General features: G+C 31.6%; 1 long non-coding RNA gene across 1 annotated transcript; it reads left to right on the forward strand.

Annotated features, from left to right (window-relative positions):
* The first annotated feature begins 17,117 nt into the window (after nucleotides 1–17,117).
* LOC143248419 (uncharacterized) lies at nucleotides 17,118–17,679 on the forward strand. Its single transcript, XR_013026983.1, has 2 exons — nucleotides 17,118–17,369; nucleotides 17,547–17,679. It is a non-coding gene; the product is annotated as an uncharacterized LOC143248419 (long non-coding RNA).
* Nucleotides 17,680–23,180: the final 5,501 nt, after the last annotated feature.

The raw sequence follows: 23,180 nt of genomic DNA on the forward strand, positions 1-23,180 counted from the left end.
AACAAAGACAGCTGATATGTGTATTAAAAACATAAAACTACTAAGAACGTTCTACCTGATGAGACCCACTTTAAGTAACTCTACAACAAAGACAGCTGATATGTGTATTAAAAACATAAAACTACTAAGAACGTTCAACCTGATGAGACCCACTTTAAGTAACTCTACAACAAAGAGAGCTGATATATGTATTAAAAACATAAAACTACTAAGAACGTTCAACCTGATGAGACCCACTTCAAGTAACTCTACAACAAAGACAGCTGATATGTTTATTAAAAACATAAAACCACTAAGAACGTTCAACCTGATGAGACCCACTTCAAGTAACTCTACAACAAAGAGAGCTGATATGTGTATTAAAAACATAAAACTACTAAGAACGTTGTAACCTGATGAGACCCACTTCAAGTAACTCTACAACAAAGACAGCTGATATGTTTATTAAAAACATAAAACCACTAAGAACGTTCTACCTGATGAGACCCACTTTAAGTAACTCTACAACAAAGACAGCTGATATATGTATTAAAAACATAAAACTACTAAGAACGTTCAACCTGATGAGACCCACTTTAAGTAACTCTACAACAAAGAGAGCTTATATGTGTATTAGAAACATAAAACTACTAAGAACGTTCTACCTGATGAGACCCACTTCAAGTAACTCTACAACAAAGAGAGCTGATATGTTTATTAAAACATAAAACCACTAAGAACGTTCTACCTGATGAGACCCACTTTAAGTAACTCTACAACAAAGAGAGCTTATATGTGTATTAGAGACATAAAACTACTAAGAACGTTCTACCTGATGAGACCCACTTCAAGTAACTCTACAACAAAGACAGCTGATATGTTTATTAAAAACATAAAACCACTAATAACGTTCAACCTGATGAGACCCACTTCAAGTAACTCTACAACAAAGACAGCTGATATATGTATTAAAACATAAAACTACTAAGAACGTTCTACCTGATGAGACCCACTTTAAGTAACTCTACAACAAAGAGAGCTTATATGTGTATTAGAAACATAAAACTACTAAGAACGTTCTACCTGATGAGACCCACTTCAAGTAACTCTACAACAAAGACAGCTGATATGTTTATTAAAAACATAAAACCACTAAGAACGTTCTACCTGATGAGACCCACTTTAAGTAACTCTACAACAAAGAGAGCTTATATGTGTATTAGAAACATAAAACTACTAAGAACGTTCTACCTGATGAGACCCACTTCAAGTAACTCTACAACAAAGACAGCTGATATGTTTATTAAAAACATAAAACCACTAATAACGTTCAACCTGATGAGACCCACTTCAAGTAACTCTACAACAAAGACAGCTGATATGTGTATTAAAAACATAAAACTACTAAGAACGTCAACCTGATGAGACCCACTTCAAGTAACTCTACAACAAAGACAGCTGATATGTGTATTAAAAACATAAAACTACTAAGAACGTTTCCATCTGATGAGACCCACTTCAAGTAACTCTACAACAAAGACAGCTGATATGTGTATTAAAAACATAAAACTACTAAGAACGTTCTACCTGATGAGACCCACTTTAAGTAACTCTACAACAAAGACAGCTGATATGTGTATTAAAAACATAAAACTACTAAGAACGTTCAACCTGATGAGACCCACTTTAAGTAACTCTACAACAAAGAGAGCTGATATATGTATTAAAAACATAAAACTACTAAGAACGTTCAACCTGATGAGACCCACTTTAAGTAACTCTACAACAAAGAGAGCTTATATGTGTATTAGAAACATAAAACTACTAAGAACGTTCTACCTGATGAGACCCACTTCAAGTAACTCTACAACAAAGACAGCTGATATGTTTATTAAAAACATAAAACCACTAAGAACGTTCTACCTGATGAGACCCACTTTAAGTAACTCTACAACAAAGAGAGCTTATATGTGTATTAGAAACATAAAACTACTAAGAACGTTCTACCTGATGAGACCCACTTCAAGTAACTCTACAACAAAGACAGCTGATATGTTTATTAAAAACATAAAACCACTAATAACGTTCAACCTGATGAGACCCACTTCAAGTAACTCTACAACAAAGACAGCTGATATATGTATTAAAAACATAAAACTACTAAGAACGTTCTACCTGATGAGACCCACTTTAAGTAACTCTACAACAAAGACAGCTGATATGTGTATTAAAAACATAAAACTACTAAGAACGTTCAACCTGATGAGACCCACTTTAAGTAACTCTACAACAAAGACAGCTGATATGTGTATTAAAACATAAAACTACAAAGAACGTTCAACCTGATGAGACCCACTTTAAGTAACTCTACAACAAAGACAGCTGATATGTGTATTAAAAACATAAAACTACTAAGAACGTTCAACCTGATGAGACCCACTTCAAGTAACTCTACAACAAAGACAGCTGATATGTGTATTAAAAACATAAAACTACTAAGAACGTTCCATCTGATGAGACCCACTTCAAGTAACTCTACAACAAAGAGAGCTTATATGTGTATTAGAAACATAAAACTACTAAGAACGTTCAACCTGATGAGACCCACTTCAAGTAACTCTACAACAAAGAGAGCTGATATGTGTATTAAAAACATAAAATTACTAAGAACGTTCAACCTGATGAGACCCACTTCAAGTAACTCTACAACAAAGACAGTTGATATGTGTATTAAAAACATAAAACTACTAAGAACGTTCTACCTGATGAGACCCACTTCAAGTAACTCTACAACAAAGACAGCTGATATGTTTATTAAAAACATAAAACCACTAAGAACGTTCAACCTGATGAGACCCACTTCAAGTAACTCTACAACAAAGAGAGCTGATATGTGTATTAAAAACATAAAACTACTAAGAACGTTCTACCTGATGAGACCCACTTTAAGTAACTCTACAACAAAGAGAGCTTATATGTGTATTAGAAACATAAAACTACTAAGAACGTTCTACCTGATGAGACCCACTTCAAGTAACTCTACAACAAAGACAGCTGATATGTTTATTAAAACATAAAACCACTAAGAACGTTCTACCTGATGAGACCCACTTTAAGTAACTCTACAACAAAGAGAGCTTATATGTGTATTAGAAACATAAAACTACTAAGAACGTTCTACCTGATGAGACCCACTTCAAGTAACTCTACAACAAAGACAGCTGATATGTTTATTAAAAACATAAAACCACTAATAACGTTCAACCTGATGAGACCCACTTCAAGTAACTCTACAACAAAGACAGCTGATATGTGTATTAAAAACATAAAACTACTAAGAACGTTCTACCTGATGAGACCCACTTTAAGTAACTCTACAACAAAGAGAGCTTATATGTGTATTAGAAACATAAAACTACTAAGAACGTTCTACCTGATGAGACCCACTTCAAGTAACTCTACAACAAAGACAGCTGATATGTTTATTAAAAACATAAAACCACTAAGAACGTTCTACCTGATGAGACCCACTTTAAGTAACTCTACAACAAAGAGAGCTTATATGTGTATTAGAAACATAAAACTACTAAGAACGTTCTACCTGATGAGACCCACTTCAAGTAACTCTACAACAAAGACAGCTGATATGTGTATTAAAAACATAAAACTACTAAGAACGTTTCCATCTGATGAGACCCACTTCAAGTAACTCTACAACAAAGACAGCTGATATGTGTATTAAAAACATAAAAGTACTAAGAACGTTCTACCTGATGAGACCCACTTTAAGTAACTCTACAACAAAGACAGCTGATATGTGTATTAAAAACATAAAACTACTAAGAACGTTCAACCTGATGAGACCCACTTTAAGTAACTCTACAACAAAGAGAGCTGATATATGTATTAAAAACATAAAACTACTAAGAACGTTCAACCTGATGAGACCCACTTTAAGTAACTCTACAACAAAGAGAGCTTATATGTGTTAGAAACATAAAACTACTAAGAACGTTCTACCTGATGAGACCCACTTCAAGTAACTCTACAACAAAGACAGCTGATATGTTTATTAAAAACATAAAACCACTAAGAACGTTCTACCTGATGAGACCCACTTTAAGTAACTCTACAACAAAGAGAGCTTATATGTGTATTAGAAACATAAAACTACTAAGAACGTTCTACCTGATGAGACCCACTTCAAGTAACTCTACAACAAAGACAGCTGATATGTTTATTAAAAACATAAAACCACTAATAACGTTCAACCTGATGAGACCCACTTCAAGTAACTCTACAACAAAGACAGCTGATATATGTATTAAAAACATAAAACTACTAAGAACGTTCTACCTGATGAGACCCACTTTAAGTAACTCTACAACAAAGACAGCTGATATGTGTATTAAAAACATAAAACTACTAAGAACGTTCAACCTGATGAGACCCACTTTAAGTAACTCTACAACAAAGACAGCTGATATGTGTATTAAAAACATAAAACTACAAAGAACGTTCAACCTGATGAGACCCACTTTAAGTAACTCTACAACAAAGACAGCTGATATGTGTATTAAAAACATAAAACTACTAAGAACGTTCAACCTGATGAGACCCACTTCAAGTAACTCTACAACAAAGACAGCTGATATGTGTATTAAAAACATAAAACTACTAAGAACGTTTCCATCTGATGAGACCCACTTCAAGTAACTCTACAACAAAGAGAGCTTATATGTGTATTAGAAACATAAAACTACTAAGAACGTTCTACCTGATGAAACCCACTTCAAGTAACTCTACAACAAAGAGAGCTGATATGTGTATTAAAACATAAAATTACTAAGAACGTTCAACCTGATGAGACCCACTTCAAGTAACTCTACAACAAAGACAGTTGATATGTGTATTAAAAACATAAAACTACTAAGAACGTTCTACCTGATGAGACCCACTTCAAGTAACTCTACAACAAAGAGAGCTTATATGTGTATTAGAAACATAAAACTACTAAGAACGTTCTACCTGATGAGACCCACTTCAAGTAACTCTACAACAAAGACAGCTGATATGTTTATTAAAAACATAAAACCACTAAGAACGTTCAACCTGATGAGACCCACTTCAAGTAACTCTACAACAAAGAGAGCTGATATGTGTATTAAAAACATAAAACTACTAAGAACGTTCAACCTGATGAGACCCACTTTAAGTAACTCTACAACAAAGAGAGCTGATATGTGTATTAAAAACATAAAACTACTAAGAACGTTCAACCTGATGAGACCCACTTCAAGTAACTCTACAACAAAGACAGCTGATATGTGTATTAAAAACATAAAACTACTAAGAACGTTCAACCTGATGAGACCCACTTTAAGTAACTCTACAACAAAGAGAGCTTATATGTGTATTAGAAACATAAAACTACTAAGAACGTTCTACCTGATGAGACCCACTTTAAGTAACTCTACAACAAAGACAGCTGATATGTGTATTAAAAACATAAAACTACTAAGAACGTCAACCTGATGAGACCCACTTCAAGTAACTCTACAACAAAGACAGCTGATATGTGTATTAAAAACATAAAACTACTAAGAACGTTTCCATCTGATGAGACCCACTTCAAGTAACTCTACAACAAAGAGAGCTGATATGTGTATTAAAAACATAAAACTACTAAGAACGTTCTACCTGATGAGACCCACTTTAAGTAACTCTACAACAAAGACAGCTGATATGTGTATTAAAAACATAAAACTACTAAGAACGTTCAACCTGATGAGACCCACTTTAAGTAACTCTACAACAAAGAGAGCTGATATATGTATTAAAAACATAAAACTACTAAGAACGTTCAACCTGATGAGACCCACTTCAAGTAACTCTACAACAAAGACAGCTGATATGTTTATTAAAAACATAAAACCACTAAGAACGTTCAACCTGATGAGACCCACTTCAAGTAACTCTACAACAAAGAGAGCTGATATGTGTATTAAAAACATAAAACTACTAAGAACGTTGTACCTGATGAGACCCACTTCAAGTAACTCTACAACAAAGACAGCTGATATGTTTATTAAAAACATAAAACCACTAAGAACGTTCTACCTGATGAGACCCACTTTAAGTAACTCTACAACAAAGACAGCTGATATATGTATTAAAAAACATAAAACTACTAAGAACGTTCAACCTGATGAGACCCACTTTAAGTAACTCTACAACAAAGAGAGCTTATATGTGTATTAGAAACATAAAACTACTAAGAACGTTCTACCTGATGAGACCCACTTCAAGTAACTCTACAACAAAGAGAGCTGATATGTTTATTAAAAACATAAAACCACTAAGAACGTTCTACCTGATGAGACCCACTTTAAGTAACTCTACAACAAAGAGAGCTTATATGTGTATTAGAGACATAAAACTACTAAGAACGTTCTACCTGATGAGACCCACTTCAAGTAACTCTACAACAAAGACAGCTGATATGTTTATTAAAAACATAAAACCACTAATAACGTTCAACCTGATGAGACCCACTTCAAGTAACTCTACAACAAAGACAGCTGATATATGTATTAAAACATAAAACTACTAAGAACGTTCTACCTGATGAGACCCACTTTAAGTAACTCTACAACAAAGAGAGCTTATATGTGTATTAGAAACATAAAACTACTAAGAACGTTCTACCTGATGAGACCCACTTCAAGTAACTCTACAACAAAGACAGCTGATATGTTTATTAAAACATAAAACCACTAAGAACGTTCTACCTGATGAGACCCACTTTAAGTAACTCTACAACAAAGAGAGCTTATATGTGTATTAGAAACATAAAACTACTAAGAACGTTCTACCTGATGAGACCCACTTCAAGTAACTCTACAACAAAGACAGCTGATATGTTTATTAAAACATAAAACCACTAATAACGTTCAACCTGATGAGACCCACTTCAAGTAACTCTACAACAAAGACAGCTGATATGTGTATTAAAAACATAAAACTACTAAGAACGTTTCCATCTGATGAGACCCACTTCAAGTAACTCTACAACAAAGACAGCTGATATGTGTATTAAAAACATAAAAGTACTAAGAACGTTCTACCTGATGAGACCCACTTTAAGTAACTCTACAACAAAGACAGCTGATATGTGTATTAAAAACATAAAACTACTAAGAACGTTCAACCTGATGAGACCCACTTTAAGTAACTCTACAACAAAGAGAGCTGATATATGTATTAAAAACATAAAACTACTAAGAACGTTCAACCTGATGAGACCCACTTTAAGTAACTCTACAACAAAGAGAGCTTATATGTGTATTAGAAACATAAAACTACTAAGAACGTTCTACCTGATGAGACCCACTTCAAGTAACTCTACAACAAAGACAGCTGATATGTTTATTAAAACATAAAACCACTAAGAACGTTCTACCTGATGAGACCCACTTTAAGTAACTCTACAACAAAGAGAGCTTATATGTGTATTAGAAACATAAAACTACTAAGAACGTTCTACCTGATGAGACCCACTTCAAGTAACTCTACAACAAAGACAGCTGATATGTTTATTAAAAACATAAAACCACTAATAACGTTCAACCTGATGAGACCCACTTCAAGTAACTCTACAACAAAGACAGCTGATATATGTATTAAAAACATAAAACTACTAAGAACGTTCTACCTGATGAGACCCACTTCAAGTAACTCTACAACAAAGACAGCTGATATGTTTATTAAAAACATAAAACCACTAATAACGTTCAACCTGATGAGATTCACTTCAAGTAACTCTACAACAAAGACAGCTGATATGTGTATTAAAAACATAAAACTACTAAGAACGTCAACCTGATGAGACCCACTTCAAGTAACTCTACAACAAAGACAGCTGATATGTGTATTAAAAACATAAAACTACTAAGAACGTTTCCATCTGATGAGACCCACTTCAAGTAACTCTACAACAAAGACAGCTGATATGTGTATTAAAAACATAAAACTACTAAGAACGTTCTACCTGATGAGACCCACTTTAAGTAACTCTACAACAAAGACAGCTGATATGTGTATTAAAAACATAAAACTACTAAGAACGTTCAACCTGATGAGACCCACTTTAAGTAACTCTACAACAAAGAGAGCTGATATATGTATTAAAAACATAAAACTACTAAGAACGTTCTACCTGATGAGACCCACTTTAAGTAACTCTACAACAAAGACAGCTGATATGTGTATTAAAAACATAAAACTACTAAGAACGTTCAACCTGATGAGACCCACTTTAAGTAACTCTACAACAAAGAGAGCTGATATATGTATTAAAAACATAAAACTACTAAGAACGTTCAACCTGATGAGACCCACTTCAAGTAACTCTACAACAAAGACAGCTGATATGTTTATTAAAACATAAAACCACTAAGAACGTTCAACCTGATGAGACCCACTTCAAGTAACTCTACAACAAAGAGAGCTGATATGTGTATTAAAAACATAAAACTACTAAGAACGTTGTACCTGATGAGACCCACTTCAAGTAACTCTACAACAAAGACAGCTGATATGTTTATTAAAAACATAAAACCACTAAGAACGTTCTACCTGATGAGACCCACTTTAAGTAACTCTACAACAAAGACAGCTGATATATGTATTAAAAACATAAAACTACTAAGAACGTTCAACCTGATGAGACCCACTTTAAGTAACTCTACAACAAAGAGAGCTTTATATGTGTATTAGAAACATAAAACTACTAAGAACGTTCTACCTGATGAGACCCACTTCAAGTAACTCTACAACAAAGAGAGCTGATATGTTTATTAAAAAACATAAAACCACTAAGAACGTTCTACCTGATGAGACCCACTTTAAGTAACTCTACAACAAAGAGAGCTTATATGTGTATTAGAGACATAAAACTACTAAGAACGTTCTACCTGATGAGACCCACTTCAAGTAACTCTACAACAAAGACAGCTGATATGTTTATTAAAAAACATAAAACCACTAATAACGTTCAACCTGATGAGACCCACTTCAAGTAACTCTACAACAAAGACAGCTGATATATGTATTAAAAACATAAAACTACTAAGAACGTTCTACCTGATGAGACCCACTTTAAGTAACTCTACAACAAAGAGAGCTGATATGTGTATTAGAAACATAAAACTACTAAGAACGTTCTACCTGATGAGACCCACTTCAAGTAACTCTACAACAAAGACAGCTGATATGTTTATTAAAAACATAAAACCACTAAGAACGTTCTACCTGATGAGACCCACTTTAAGTAACTCTACAACAAAGAGAGCTTATATGTATTAGAAACATAAAACTACTAAGAACGTTCTACCTGATGAGACCCACTTCAAGTAACTCTACAACAAAGACAGCTGATATGTTTATTAAAAACATAAAACCACTAATAACGTTCAACCTGATGAGACCCACTTCAAGTAACTCTACAACAAAGACAGCTGATATGTGTATTAAAAACATAAAACTACTAAGAACGTTTCCATCTGATGAGACCCACTTCAAGTAACTCTACAACAAAGACAGCTGATATGTGTATTAAAAACATAAAAGTACTAAGAACGTTCTACCTGATGAGACCCACTTTAAGTAACTCTACAACAAAGACAGCTGATATGTGTATTAAAAACATAAAACTACTAAGAACGTTCAACCTGATGAGACCCACTTTAAGTAACTCTACAACAAAGAGAGCTGATATATGTATTAAAAACATAAAACTACTAAGAACGTTCTACCTGATGAGACCCACTTTAAGTAACTCTACAACAAAGAGAGCTTATATGTGTATTAGAAACATAAAACTTGTAACAATGTAATATATTGGACATTGTTGTCATCAATAAAACTTTTCATATTCTGGTGTTACATAAAACTTGAAGCAATGTAATATATTGAACATTCTTGTCATCAATAAAATTTGTCATATTCTGGTGTTACATAAAACTTGTAACAATGTAATATATTGAACATTCTTGTCATCAGTAAAACTTGTCATATTTTGGTGTTACATAAGACTTGTAACAATGTAACATATTGAACATTCTTGTCATCAATAAAACGTTTCATATTCTGGGGTTACATCTTCCAAAAACAAATAAATCTAACAATTTTCGAGAAACTCTGTGTAAACTATACTATCGAATTCTTGATGACGAGAAACCCACTTGCAATAAAAATGTATGTCAGAACGACTGGTGTGGGTATTAACACATTTGTTTCCTTATGTAGTATTTGTGTGTTTTCTATTGTTATGTTGTGTTTATTTAACTTGCTGTGTTCAAAATGTATGAAGGCGTTTTTTTTTTATGTTCTTTGAATCTAGTTTCCATTTTTCTGCTTGTTTCTCCATTATAGAAGTCGTGGCAGTTGTTGCATTGTATTTTATATATAATGTTGGTGTTGTGTTTGTCAGTGTAGTTTTTACTACAATAAGAAACTAAATAAATTAATGTGCCATCAACAAAAAAAGACGCCCACACGATGAACCACCAACAAATCTCGTAATTAAAACATCCGTACGAAAATTAAACAATGAAGAAATACATCTACTGAACAAAGGACTCAACTTCGCAGCAACTCCGAGAAATATTCCATCCATCGAGATGAAAGCCTGTTTGGGAGACTGGTGATCCACTATACACAAACTAAAAACACCAACAAAACAATGGAAAGCAACCACCAGAAAGACGATAATTTCGACAACAATTCCACCGACTACCAACAATCTATCTTTCCAGGTAGAACTGAAAACATCTATTTCCCTGAAACACCTCAAAACAGTATCTTAGACAAATGTTTCAAAGAATTTTCACACAAAACTATCAACATAATTTCACAGAAAGAAAACTAAGAAACAACCTCACACAAAAAGATATTAATTCTGTAAACTAAAACAAGATAACAACATCAAAATTCTAAAAGCAGATAAAGGCACTACTATCATTATAATGAACAAAAATGAATAGATAGGAAATATGAACATTTTATCAGATACAAACTAAGTTAAACTACTAAACAGAAATCCAACAAAAACACATGAAACCAATTAAACAAAACCTTACTACAAATGAAAAAAATACACAACACAATCTCAAAAAACATTTATTCTTACCGACAAAAGACCGGCTCACGCAAACCAATACTTTAAGGCCCCCCAAAACCTCACAAACTTGATTGTCCACTACGACCCATAATTTCGACCTACGAGTCATTTAACTTCAATCTCAGTATATATACACCGAGGACATTTTCTAAATATGTAACATCAGCCGACTCCTTTTCCAAAGACTCTTTTAACTTTAAACTGTTAGTTAACAATGTATAGCTTTATATCTATAAAGAATAATTTAGATAACAACGTTCAGGCTTTACATGTATAAAGAACTGTTAGTTAACAATGTTCAGGCTTTATATGTATGAATAACAGTATGGACAACAATGTCGAGGTTTCATATGAATAAAGAGCTCTTAGTTAGCAATGTTCAGGTTTTATAAGTCAAAAGAACAATTTAGACAACAATGTTTACCTTTTATATGTATAAAGAACTGTTAGTTAAAAATGTTTAATGTTAGTTAAAATATGTTTTAGCAAACATATTTAGGTTTTATATGTATAAAGAATTATTAGATAACAATGTTAAGGCTTTATATGTATAAAACACAGTTTAGACAACAAAGTTTAGTTTTTTATATATATAAAGAACAGTTTCGACAACAATTTTAAGGTTTTACATGCATAAAAATTGTTGGTTAACAACGTTCAGGCTTTACATCTATAATCATCTGTTATTTAACAATGTTTAGGCTTTATAGGTATTAAGAACAATTTAGACAACAATACTGAGACTTTATATATGTATAAAGAACAGTTTATACAACAATGTTTGGGTTTTATATATATAAATAAGTGTAAGATGATAATATTTCAGCTTTATATATGTTTCAAGGATTATTTGTTAACAATGTTGTGGCTTTATATCTATAAACAATAGTTTAGACAACAATGTTCAGGCTTTATATGTATAAATAACAGTTTGGATAACAAAATTCTGGCTTTATGTTTCTAAATAACAATTTGGATGACAATGTTAAGGTTTCATATCTATAAAACTGTTAGTTAAAATGTTCAGGTGCTATATGTATAAAGAACTGTTAGTTAACAATGTTCAGGTGCTATATGTATAAAGAACTGTTAGTGAACAATCATGAAACTTTATATGTATATAGAATTGTTTAGACAACAATGTTTAAATTTAATATGTATAAAAACTTAGTTAACAATGTTCAGGCTTTATATGTATAAAGAACTGTTAGTTAACAATGTTCAGGTTTTATATGTATAAAGAACTGTTAGTTAACAATATTAAGGTTTCATATGTATAAAGAACTGTTAGTTATCAATGCTCAGGTTTTATAGGTATAAACAACTGCTAGTTAAAAATGTTCAAGCTTTATATTAATAAATAACAGTTAGTTAACAATCTTGAGGCTGTATATCTATAAAGAACCATTTAGACAAGAATGTTCAGGTTTTATCTGTATAAATAACTCTTAGTTAACCATGCTGATGTTTAATATGTATAAAGAACTGTTAGTTAACAATGTTGATTTTTTATCTGTATAAATAACTCTTAGTTAACCATGCTGATGTTCAATATGTATAAAGAACTGTTAGCTAACAATGTTGATTTTTTTATTTGTATAAATAACTCTTAGTTAACCATGCTGATGTTTAATATGTATAAAGAACTGTTAGTTAATAATTTCAGGCTTTATATTTATTAAGAACTGTTAGTTAACAATGTTGAGGTTTTATATGTTCAAGAACGGTTATTTAACGGTGTTCAGGTTCCATATGTATAAAGAGTTGATAGTTAACAATGTTGAGGCTTTATATATATAAAGAACAGTTTAGACAACAGTGTTGAGGCTTTATATGTATAAAAAACAGTTTTGACAACAATATTTACGTTTTATATGTATAGAGAACTGTTCCTTAACAATGTTCAGGCTTTATATGTATAATGAACTGTTAGTTAACAAGGTTGAGTCTTAAAATCTATATAGGACAGTTTAGACAACAATATTAAGTTTTACATGTATAAAGAACTGTTAAAGAACAGTTTAAACAGCAATGTTCATGCTGCATATGTATAAAGAACGGTTTAGACAGCAATGCTAAGTTTTATATAACAAAGTTGAGGTTTTATATGTATAAAGAACAGTTTAAACAATAACGTTAATTTTTTATATGTATAAAAACTATTAGTAACAATGATCAGGTTTTATGTATATAAATAACAGTTAGTTAAAAATGTTGAGGCCTTATATGTATAAAGAACAGTTTAAACGACAATTTTCAGGCTTTATATGTATAAAGAACTGTTAGTTAACAATGTTGATGTTTTATATATATAAAGAACAGTTTATACAACAATGTTTAGGTTTTATATGTATAAAGAACTGTTAGTTAACAATGTTGATGTTTTATATGTTTACAGAACAGTTTAGACAACAATTAGAAATTTTCATATGTATAAAGAAATGTAAATTAACCATGTTAAGGCTTTAGAGGTATAAATAACAGTTTAGACTACAATATTGAGGCTTTATACATATAAAGGACAGTTTATACAACAATATTCAGGCTTTATATGTATAAAGAACACTTAGGACAACAATGTTTAGGCTTTATATGTATAAAGACAGTTTGGACAACAATGTTAATGTTTTATATTATAAAGAGCTGTTAGTTAACAATTTTCAGGCTTTATATGTATAAAGAACTGTTAGTTAACAATGTTAAGTTTTATATATATAAAACACTGTTAGTTAAGAAAGTTAAGGCTTTATATGTATAAAAACAGTCCAGACAACAATGTTAAGTTTTATATGTTTAAAAAACTGTTAGTTGAATATAGTCAGGATTTATATGTATAAAGAACAGTTTAAACAACAAAGTTGAAGCTCTATAAAAATAAAGAACAGTTTCGAGAGCAATGTTAAGATTTTATTTGCATGTATAGAGAAATGTTAGTTAACAATGTTCACACTTTATGGTTATAAAGAACAGTTTAAACAACAAAGTTGAAGCTCTATAAAAATAAAGAACAGTTTCGAGAGCAATGTTAAGATTTTATATGCATGTATAGAGAACTGTTAGTTAACAATGTTCACACTTTATGGTTATAAAGAACAGTTTAAACAACAAAGTTGAAGCTCTATAAAAATAAAGAACAGTTTTGAGAGCAATGTTAAGATTTTATATGTATGTATAGAGAACTGTTAGTTAACAATGTTCACACTTTATGGTTATAAAGAACAGTTTAAACAACAAAGTTGAAGCTCTATAAAAATAAAGAACAGTTGAGAGCAATGTTAAGATTGTATATGTATGTATAGAGAACTGTTAGTTAACAATGTTCAGGCTTTATGGTTATAAAGAACAGTTTAAACAACAATGTTAAGTCTTTATTTGTAAAAAGAACTGTTAGCTAACAATATATAGTTTAATATGTATAAAAAAACTATAAGTTAACAATGTTCTGTCTCTTTTATGTATAAAAAACAGTTTATACAACAATATTGAGGCCTTATATGTATAAAGAACAGTCTGGACAACGATTTTGAGGCTTAATATGTATAAAGCAAGTTGGACAACAATGTTAATGTTTTATTTGTAGAAAGAGCTCTTCAGATGTTTGGTTTTATATGGGTAAAAAACTCTTAGTTAACAATGTTCAATCTTTATATGTAAAAACACATGCTAGTTAACAATGTTGAGACTTCATAGGTATAAAAGCCAGTTTAGACAACTACATTTGGACTTCATAAGTATAAAGAACAGTTTAGACAACTATATTGGGACTTTATATTATAAAAAACAGTTTAGACAACAAAGTTGAGGCTTTATATGTATAAAAACAGTTATTAACAATGTATAGGTTTATATGTATAAAGAACTGTTTGCTAACAGTGTCTGGTTTTGTATATAAAAATTGTTAGTGAACAGTGTTCAGGCTTTACAGGTATAAAGAACTGTTAACTATAATGAGGCTTCATACATTGCTGTCCGAAATCTTAAGGCCAATGAACATAAAGAAAAAATATGCATTTTGCGTTGTTAGACTTAACCACTTATTTGAGTAGAGCTTCGAAAGATGAAAGTAAAAAAAGGGAAAATAAAAATAAAAAACCTTTTTAACATTTAATAGGGAAAATGGGAACACTATGAAATTAGCCTAAATACTAGCTGGTCAAAAGTTTAAGACCATACTGAAACGAGGCGTTAATCGGTAAAAACGTAACGACATTTAGTCATTTGTGTTCAAATGAATCCCATTGAAAATGTTTGGGAGTGGATGGCAAGGGAAGTCTATAGAAATGGACGTCAATTCCAAACAGTGAAGCCATCTTCACTAATTAGAATAACATTCCACCCAGCCTTCTGCAAACCCTTATATTGACCATGCCAAAGTAAATGTTTGCAGTTATTCGCAATTACGGTTGTGCAACTCACTACTGAGACCTCTTGTTGGGCATTTCCTACCCTGTTTAGAACTTCTTTTTGGTATGGTCTTAAACTTTTGACCAGCTAGTATTTAAGCTAATTTCATAGTGTTCACATTTTCCCTATTAAATGCTAAAAATGTTTTTTTATTATTTTTATTTTCCCTTTTCTTATTTTCATCTTTCGAAGCTCTACTTAAATAAGTGGTTGAGTCTAACAACGCAAAATGCAAATTTTTTCTTTATATTCATTGGCCTTAAGATTTTGGCCAGAAGTGTATCTATAAAAATAGTTTAGACATCAATGTTAAGGCTTTGTATGTGTGAGAAACTGTTAGTTAACAATACTGCGGCTTTATAGGTATTTACGGTTTTAATTTAACTTTTTTTTTACCCACTAAGTTTGGTTCTTGTTTAACTTTCTTTGTTATACACTCAGTACAGTTTTATTTAACTTTTTTTTACCTACACATTACGGTTCTTGTTTAACTTTCTTTTTTTTATCAATCAGTACGGTTCTTGTTTAACTTTCTTTTTTTTACCCACTAAGTTTGGTTCTTGTTTAACTTTCTTTTTTTACTTACACAGTACGGTTCTTCTCTTACTTTCTTTTTCTCACCCACCGCCTGTGCTACTGAGAGTATTATTATACTAGCCATAAAATTACACCATTGTATGATGTTTGCAACGATATCCTGTGGGAGATGGCGCTGCAGAGCCATAACGACCCTACTGGTTGAATGAAACAAGTATTTAATTTTGTATGTCTTCGATCTATCATTGAAACCGGATAAAAATATATATATACCCATGTTACTGATACTGTGACACGCTAATATTACTTTAAAGTAAATATCTAGTCATATGGTCTGATAAATAATACATACTGAAATGTAAAAGAAAAGAGAGGCTTGAATGTGCCATATTTCTGACAACGTAATATTTATCAGTTAAAACATTGTAGACATACATTATGATATTACGACTTCTGAAATACAATGTATCAAAAATTTCAAACTTCACTTTTTGGCATTTAAAAAACGACTTTTGGGGATATGTTTTTTTTTTTTGAAGACTGAAAAGTAGTTCATCTTTAATAACTAGCCGTCCCTAATTTAGCATTGTAAGACTGTAAGCTAGTCATCACCACCCACCGCCGCCAACTCTTGGGCTACTCTGCACATTATAACGCCCCCACGCCTGAAAGTGCGAATATGTTTGGTGGGATGTGGATTCGAACCCATTACCCTCAGGTTACGAGTCCAACGCCTTAATCCATGCCGGACTCTTAAGTAGTATATATAAAAACTATTCATATAATAGAAGTATTTTGAACGTTGTTGTTTCATATAGTTTAAATTTTTTCCAAAAGAAAATAGCTGTTGTTTTTACTTAGGTTGCTGCAGACAGATATGATATATAGCATGTGTTATTGTTGTATTACTATGGTAAAAGTGCAAGTACATTACATCATAATGACTTCTGTCAAAGCGCTAAATATAAAAATATTTCTTTCCCACTGGGGTATAATTTTACAGAGGGTTTTATTTTACTTTACTTGATAGGGGGCCAGTGGCATTCTCTGTGCCATCACAGAAGAGCTATCGAATATTTTATAGAATCCATGAAGCCTGGTTGTTCATTTCTCTTCGTTGCTTGTAGTGACTATGACGACTTTCTTCGTGGCGACTGTTTTTCGTGTTTCGACAACACGTCACGCTCTAACATGGGTTATTTTGCTGATGAATTACTTCCACGAGGAAAGATGTTTTTACTAACACGAGCCGATGAACCGTATTGTGGTATGTATAGGATGCACGAAACCTAATACTGGTCTACTGGAATGAACAGAATAAACGTAGCTACTATAATTATTTTAAAATTAACAATAACCAGTTCTAATTATAATAAAATACTAATGATTGAATTTTTTAATAAAATGAATTAAACAAATTTTAAACAGCATGTCTATTTCACAGGTAATCAATATAGAGTTATTGTGAACAACACCCAGGAACAAGGGAAAACATGGGGTCGTTTGGAAATTACGTTAATAGATGTGCAGGAATATAGTGAGACCTTTTATCTCACACAGTAAGTATATAATACCAGCTAAAACCTTTTATGTAACACAGTAAGTATATAATACCAGCCGAAACGGTTTATGTCACACAGTAAGAATATAATATCAACTGAAACCTCTTATGTCACACAATAAGTATATATAAGACCCGAAACGTTTTATGTCACACAATAAGTATATAATAGCAGCCAGAAACGTTTTATGTCACACAATAAGTATATAATAAGAGCCGAAACGTTTTATGTCACACAATAAGTATATAATATCAACTGAAACCTTTTATGTCACACAATAAGTATATAATAAGAGCCGAAACGTTTTATGTCACACAGTATGTATATAATATCAACTGAAACGTTTTATGTCACACAGTATGTAATATCAGCTGAAACCTTTTATGTCACAAAGTAACTATATCGTAACAGATGTAACGTTTTATGTCACACAGTAAGTATATAATAACAGCCGAAACCTTTTATGTGACACACTATTAAATTAGCCTAAATACTAGCTAGTCAAAAGTTTAAGACCATACTGAAACGAAGCGTTAATCGGTAAAAAACGTAAAGTCATTTGTGTTCAAATGAATCCCATTGAAAATGTTTGGGGGTGGATGGCAAGGGAAGTCTATAGAAATGGACGTCAATTCCAAACAGTGACGCCATCTTCACCAATTGGAATAACATTCCACCCAGCCTTCTGCAAACCCTTATATCGACCACGCCAAAGTAAATGTTTGCAGTTATTCGCAATGACGGTTGTGCAACTCACTACTGAGACCTCTTGTTGGGCATTTCCTGCCCTGTTTAGGACTTCTTTTTGGTATGGTCTTAAACTTTTGACCAGCTGGTATTTAAGTTAAGTTCATAGTGTTCACATTTTCCCTATTAAATGTTAAAAGTTTTTTTTATTTTTATTTTCCCTTTTCTTATTTTCATCTTTCGAAGCTCTACTTAAATAAGTGGTTGAGTCTAACAACGCAAAATGCAAATTTTTTCGTTATGTTCATTGGCCTTAAGATTTTGGCCAGCAGTGTATCTATAAAGAATAGTTTAGACAACAATGTTCAGGCTTTGTATGTGTGAGAAACTGTTAGTTTACAATACTGAGGCTTTATAGGTATAAAGAGCTGTAAGTTAACAATGTTGAGGCTTTATATGTATAAATAACGGTTACTTCCAATGTTCAGGCTTTATATGTATGAAGAAGTGTTAGTTAACAATATTCAGGCTTTATACGTATAAAAGCTGTTAGTTAACAATGTTGAAACTTTATATATATAAAGAACAGTTTAAACAACAAAGTCGAGGCTTTATATGTATAACGAATAGTTTAAACAACAATGTTATGTTTTATATGTATAAAGAACCGTCAGTTAAGAATGTTAAGGCTTTATATGTATAAAAAACAGTCTAGACAACAATATTTAGTTTTATATGTATAAAGAACATTGTAGACAGAAAAGTTTAGGTTTTATGTGTATAAAGAAATGTTAGTAACAATGTTTAGATTTTATATGTATAAATAACTGTTAGTTAACAATGTTCATATTTTATATGTATAAAGAACTGTTTAGACAAGAATATTTACATTTTGTATATATAAATTTATACCATATTACATATTACATATGTATAAAAACTATTAATTAACAAAGTTTAGAATTTATCTGTATAAAGAACTGTTAGTTAACCATGTTCAGGTTTTATATGTATAAAGAACTGTTAATTAACAATGTTGAGGCTGTATATGCATAAAGAACAGTGTACAAAACAGTGTTCAGTATTTTTATTTATAAAGAAATGTTAGTTAACAATACTAAGGCTTCATATCTATAAATAATAGTTTAGACAACAATATTTAGGCTTCATATGTATAAAGAACTAATAGTTAACAATGTTCAGGCATTATATGTATAAAGACGTGTTAGTTAACAATCTTGAGGCTTGCTATGTTTAAATATCTGTTAGTTGACAAAGTTGATTCTTTATATGTATAAAGAACAGTTGACAAGACAATGTTCATGATTTATATTATAAAGAACTGTTGGGTTAGAAAGTTAAGGCTTTATATCTATAAAAAATAGTTTGGACAACAATGTGTAGGCTTTATGTGTATGTAGAACAGTTTAGACAAGAATTTTATGTTTTATATGTATAAAGAACCGTTTGTTAAGAAATTTGAGGCTTTATGTGTATAAAAAACAGTCTAGACAACAATGTTAAGTTTTATATGTATAAAGAACTGTTAATTAACAATGGTCAGGCTTTGTATGTATAAAAACAGTTTAAACAACAATGGTGAGGGTTTATATGTATAAAAAATAGTTTAGACAACAAAGTTGAAGCTTTATATGTATAAATAACAGTTTCGAGAACAATGTTAAAGTTTTATGTGTATAAAGAACTGTTAGTTAAAAGTGTCTGGTTTTATATGTATAAAAACTGTTAATGAACAATGTTCAGGCTTTATAGGTATAAAGAACTGTTATTTAACAATCTTGAGGCTTTATATGCATAACGAACTGTTAGTTAACAAGGTTCAGGTTTTATATGTATAACGAACTGTTAGTTAACAATCTTGAGGTTTTATATGTATAAAGAACTGGTAGTTAACAATGTTCAGGCTTTATATGTATGAAGAACTGTTAGTTAACAATGTTCAGGCTTTATATCTATAAAGAACTGTTAGCTATCAATGCGGATGCGTTATAAAGAACAGTTTAGAAAAAAATGGTTAGGTTTGATATGTATAAATCACAGTTTAGACAACAATGTTTATGTTTTATATTATTATAGTAAAGTAACCTGTAGTATTCGTTCATAATTGACCTACATGATGGTTATCAGATTTCTCTTCTGGGAAGGGATTATTGGGTAGGTTCTGTTAGCTACCAACCGTACTATGTTTACTGCAGAAAACTAGATCAGTTACTTACAACAAACTACTTACGACCCAGTGTATTTACTTTCTAATGACGTCACAACTTGAAGTTTGACGTCGTCAAAAGTGACTGAAGGTCGAATCTAAAAAGTTTGCCCTCTAGTCTGTACGTAATCGGGGTTATTCCATCTCTGGTTCTCTGAAGTTCGTTTCGTACTGGTCTTTTTTATAACCGGCACGGTATCAACCTGGTTTATGTAACAGACACCGAGAACATAAATAGTATAGCCGTTGTGTGGTAAATCAAGTCGTTTTGAGAATGTTGTAAGTCATCATTGTGTGGAGAATATGGTAGGTCAGGAACATGTTCAACATCGAAACAAGAACAGTGGTTAAAAACTTTGATTATATGTGTTCAAGTTATGGTCCTTCCTGTTTACCTCTATCTTCTTCTGTTATCTGGTAAGTTATAATAACATAAACCTTATCAAATAATGACTATATGTAATCTTCATAAGTGTAATGTGAAACTTCATGGTTACTGTTTACTTGAATGTCATGTAACACTTCATGGTAATTGTTTCTTGAATGTGATGTAACACTTTATGGTAACCGATTACATGAGATGTGTTGTAGCATTTAATTGTAAATGTTTACATCAATGTGGTGTAACACTTCATGGGTAACTGATTACTGTAATGTGATTTAACATTTCATGGTAGATGGTCATATATAAATGTCATGTAACATTTCATGGTAATTGGTCATATAAAGCCACGTAACACTTCATGGTAATTGCTTATATAAAAGCCGCGTAACTCTTCATGGTAATTCGTCATATAAAAGCCGCGTAACACTTCATGGTAATTGCTTATATAAAAGCCGCGTAACTCTTCATGGTAATTGGTCACATAAAAGCCGCGTAACACTTCATGGTAATTGGTCATATAAAAGCCGCGTAACACTTCATGGTAATTGGTCATATAAAAGCCACGTAACACTTCCTGGTAATTGGTCATATTAAAGCCACGTAACACTTCATGGTAATTGGTCATATTGGGCAGCTTTGTGCTTAATTCCACGGAATCAATCAACTTTTTATCACTATTGTTTAAAAACACCACTAACAATACAAATTGTACTAGCTTCTGTGTCGCACTCAGTGTCAAACTATAGGCTTTATCTTTTTAATAATTAACATGACAGTTCAATGAAACTATATACATTGTTATGAGCTATATTTTCAATATTAAGTTCTTATGTTAGGGGGCTACAACACACGTCATAATGATGACGTTGCAACAAAAAAGTTTAATAAAACGGGCGTAAAACATCCGTAAAATTCTAAATGCTTAAACGTCAAGTTTTGAGGGTACGAGATTTAGAATTGTTTCTAGCAGATGGAATGAACCATACACAATCTATGTTAAGATATACGAAAATAACACGTTACAGTAACGAAAAGTAAGAAAAAACAAAAGCAAGCGAGCAATAAAACATAATAATGCAGTATATAAATAAATATAACTGGCCATCTGATCGATGCAGTCTGTACAATTCCATTAAATATAACTAACCATCTGATCTGATGCAGTCTCTATGAATTATATTAAATATAACTGGTCATCTAATCTGATGCAGTCTGTACCAATTATATATTATATAATGGCCATCTGATCTGATGCAGTCTGTATGCCAATTATATTAAATATAACTAACCATCTGATCTGATGCAGTCTCTATGAATTGTATTAAATATAACTGGTCATCTAATCTGATGCAGTTCTGTACCAATATATTAAATATAACTGGCCATCTGATCTGATGCAGTCTGTACCAATTATATTAAATATAACCAACCATCTGATCTGATGCAGTCTCTATGAATTGTTAAATATAACTGGTCATCTAATCTGAGTGACGTCTGTACCAATTTATTAAATATAACTAACCATCTGATCTGATGCAGTCTGTACCAATTATATTAAATGTAACTAACCATTTGATCTGATGCAGTCTGTACAATTCCATTAAATATAACTAACTATCTGATCTGATGCAGTCTCCATGAATTATATTATATAACTTGGTCAACTAATCTGATGCAGTAGTCTGTACCACTTATATTAAATATAACTGGTCATCTCAGATCTGTCATGCAAGAGTTCAGTAACCATATTGGCCAAATATAACTGGCCATCTGATCTGATGCAGTCTGTACCACTATATTAAATATAACTAATCATCTGATTCTGATGCAGTTCGTACCAATTATATTAAATATAACTAACCATCTGATCTGATGCGGTCTGTACCAGTATTATATTAAATATAACTAACCATCTGATCTTGATGTAGTCTCTATGAATTATATTAAATATAGCACTGGTCATCTAATCTGATGCAGTCTGTACTAATTATATTAAATAATAAGCTGGTCAAATCTGATCTGATGCAGTCTGTACCAATTATATTAAATATAACTGGCCATCTGATCTGATGCAGTCTGTACAATTCCATTAAATATAACTAACCATCTGATCTGATGCAGTCTGTATGAATTATATTAAATATAACTGGTCATTTGATCTGATGCAGTCTCTACGAATTCCATTAAAATTTGACTGGCCATCTAACACACTTTGTT

This window comes from Tachypleus tridentatus, chromosome 4 (assembly GCF_004210375.1).
Source record: "Tachypleus tridentatus isolate NWPU-2018 chromosome 4, ASM421037v1, whole genome shotgun sequence".
NCBI classification, from domain to species: domain Eukaryota; kingdom Metazoa; phylum Arthropoda; class Merostomata; order Xiphosura; family Limulidae; genus Tachypleus; species Tachypleus tridentatus.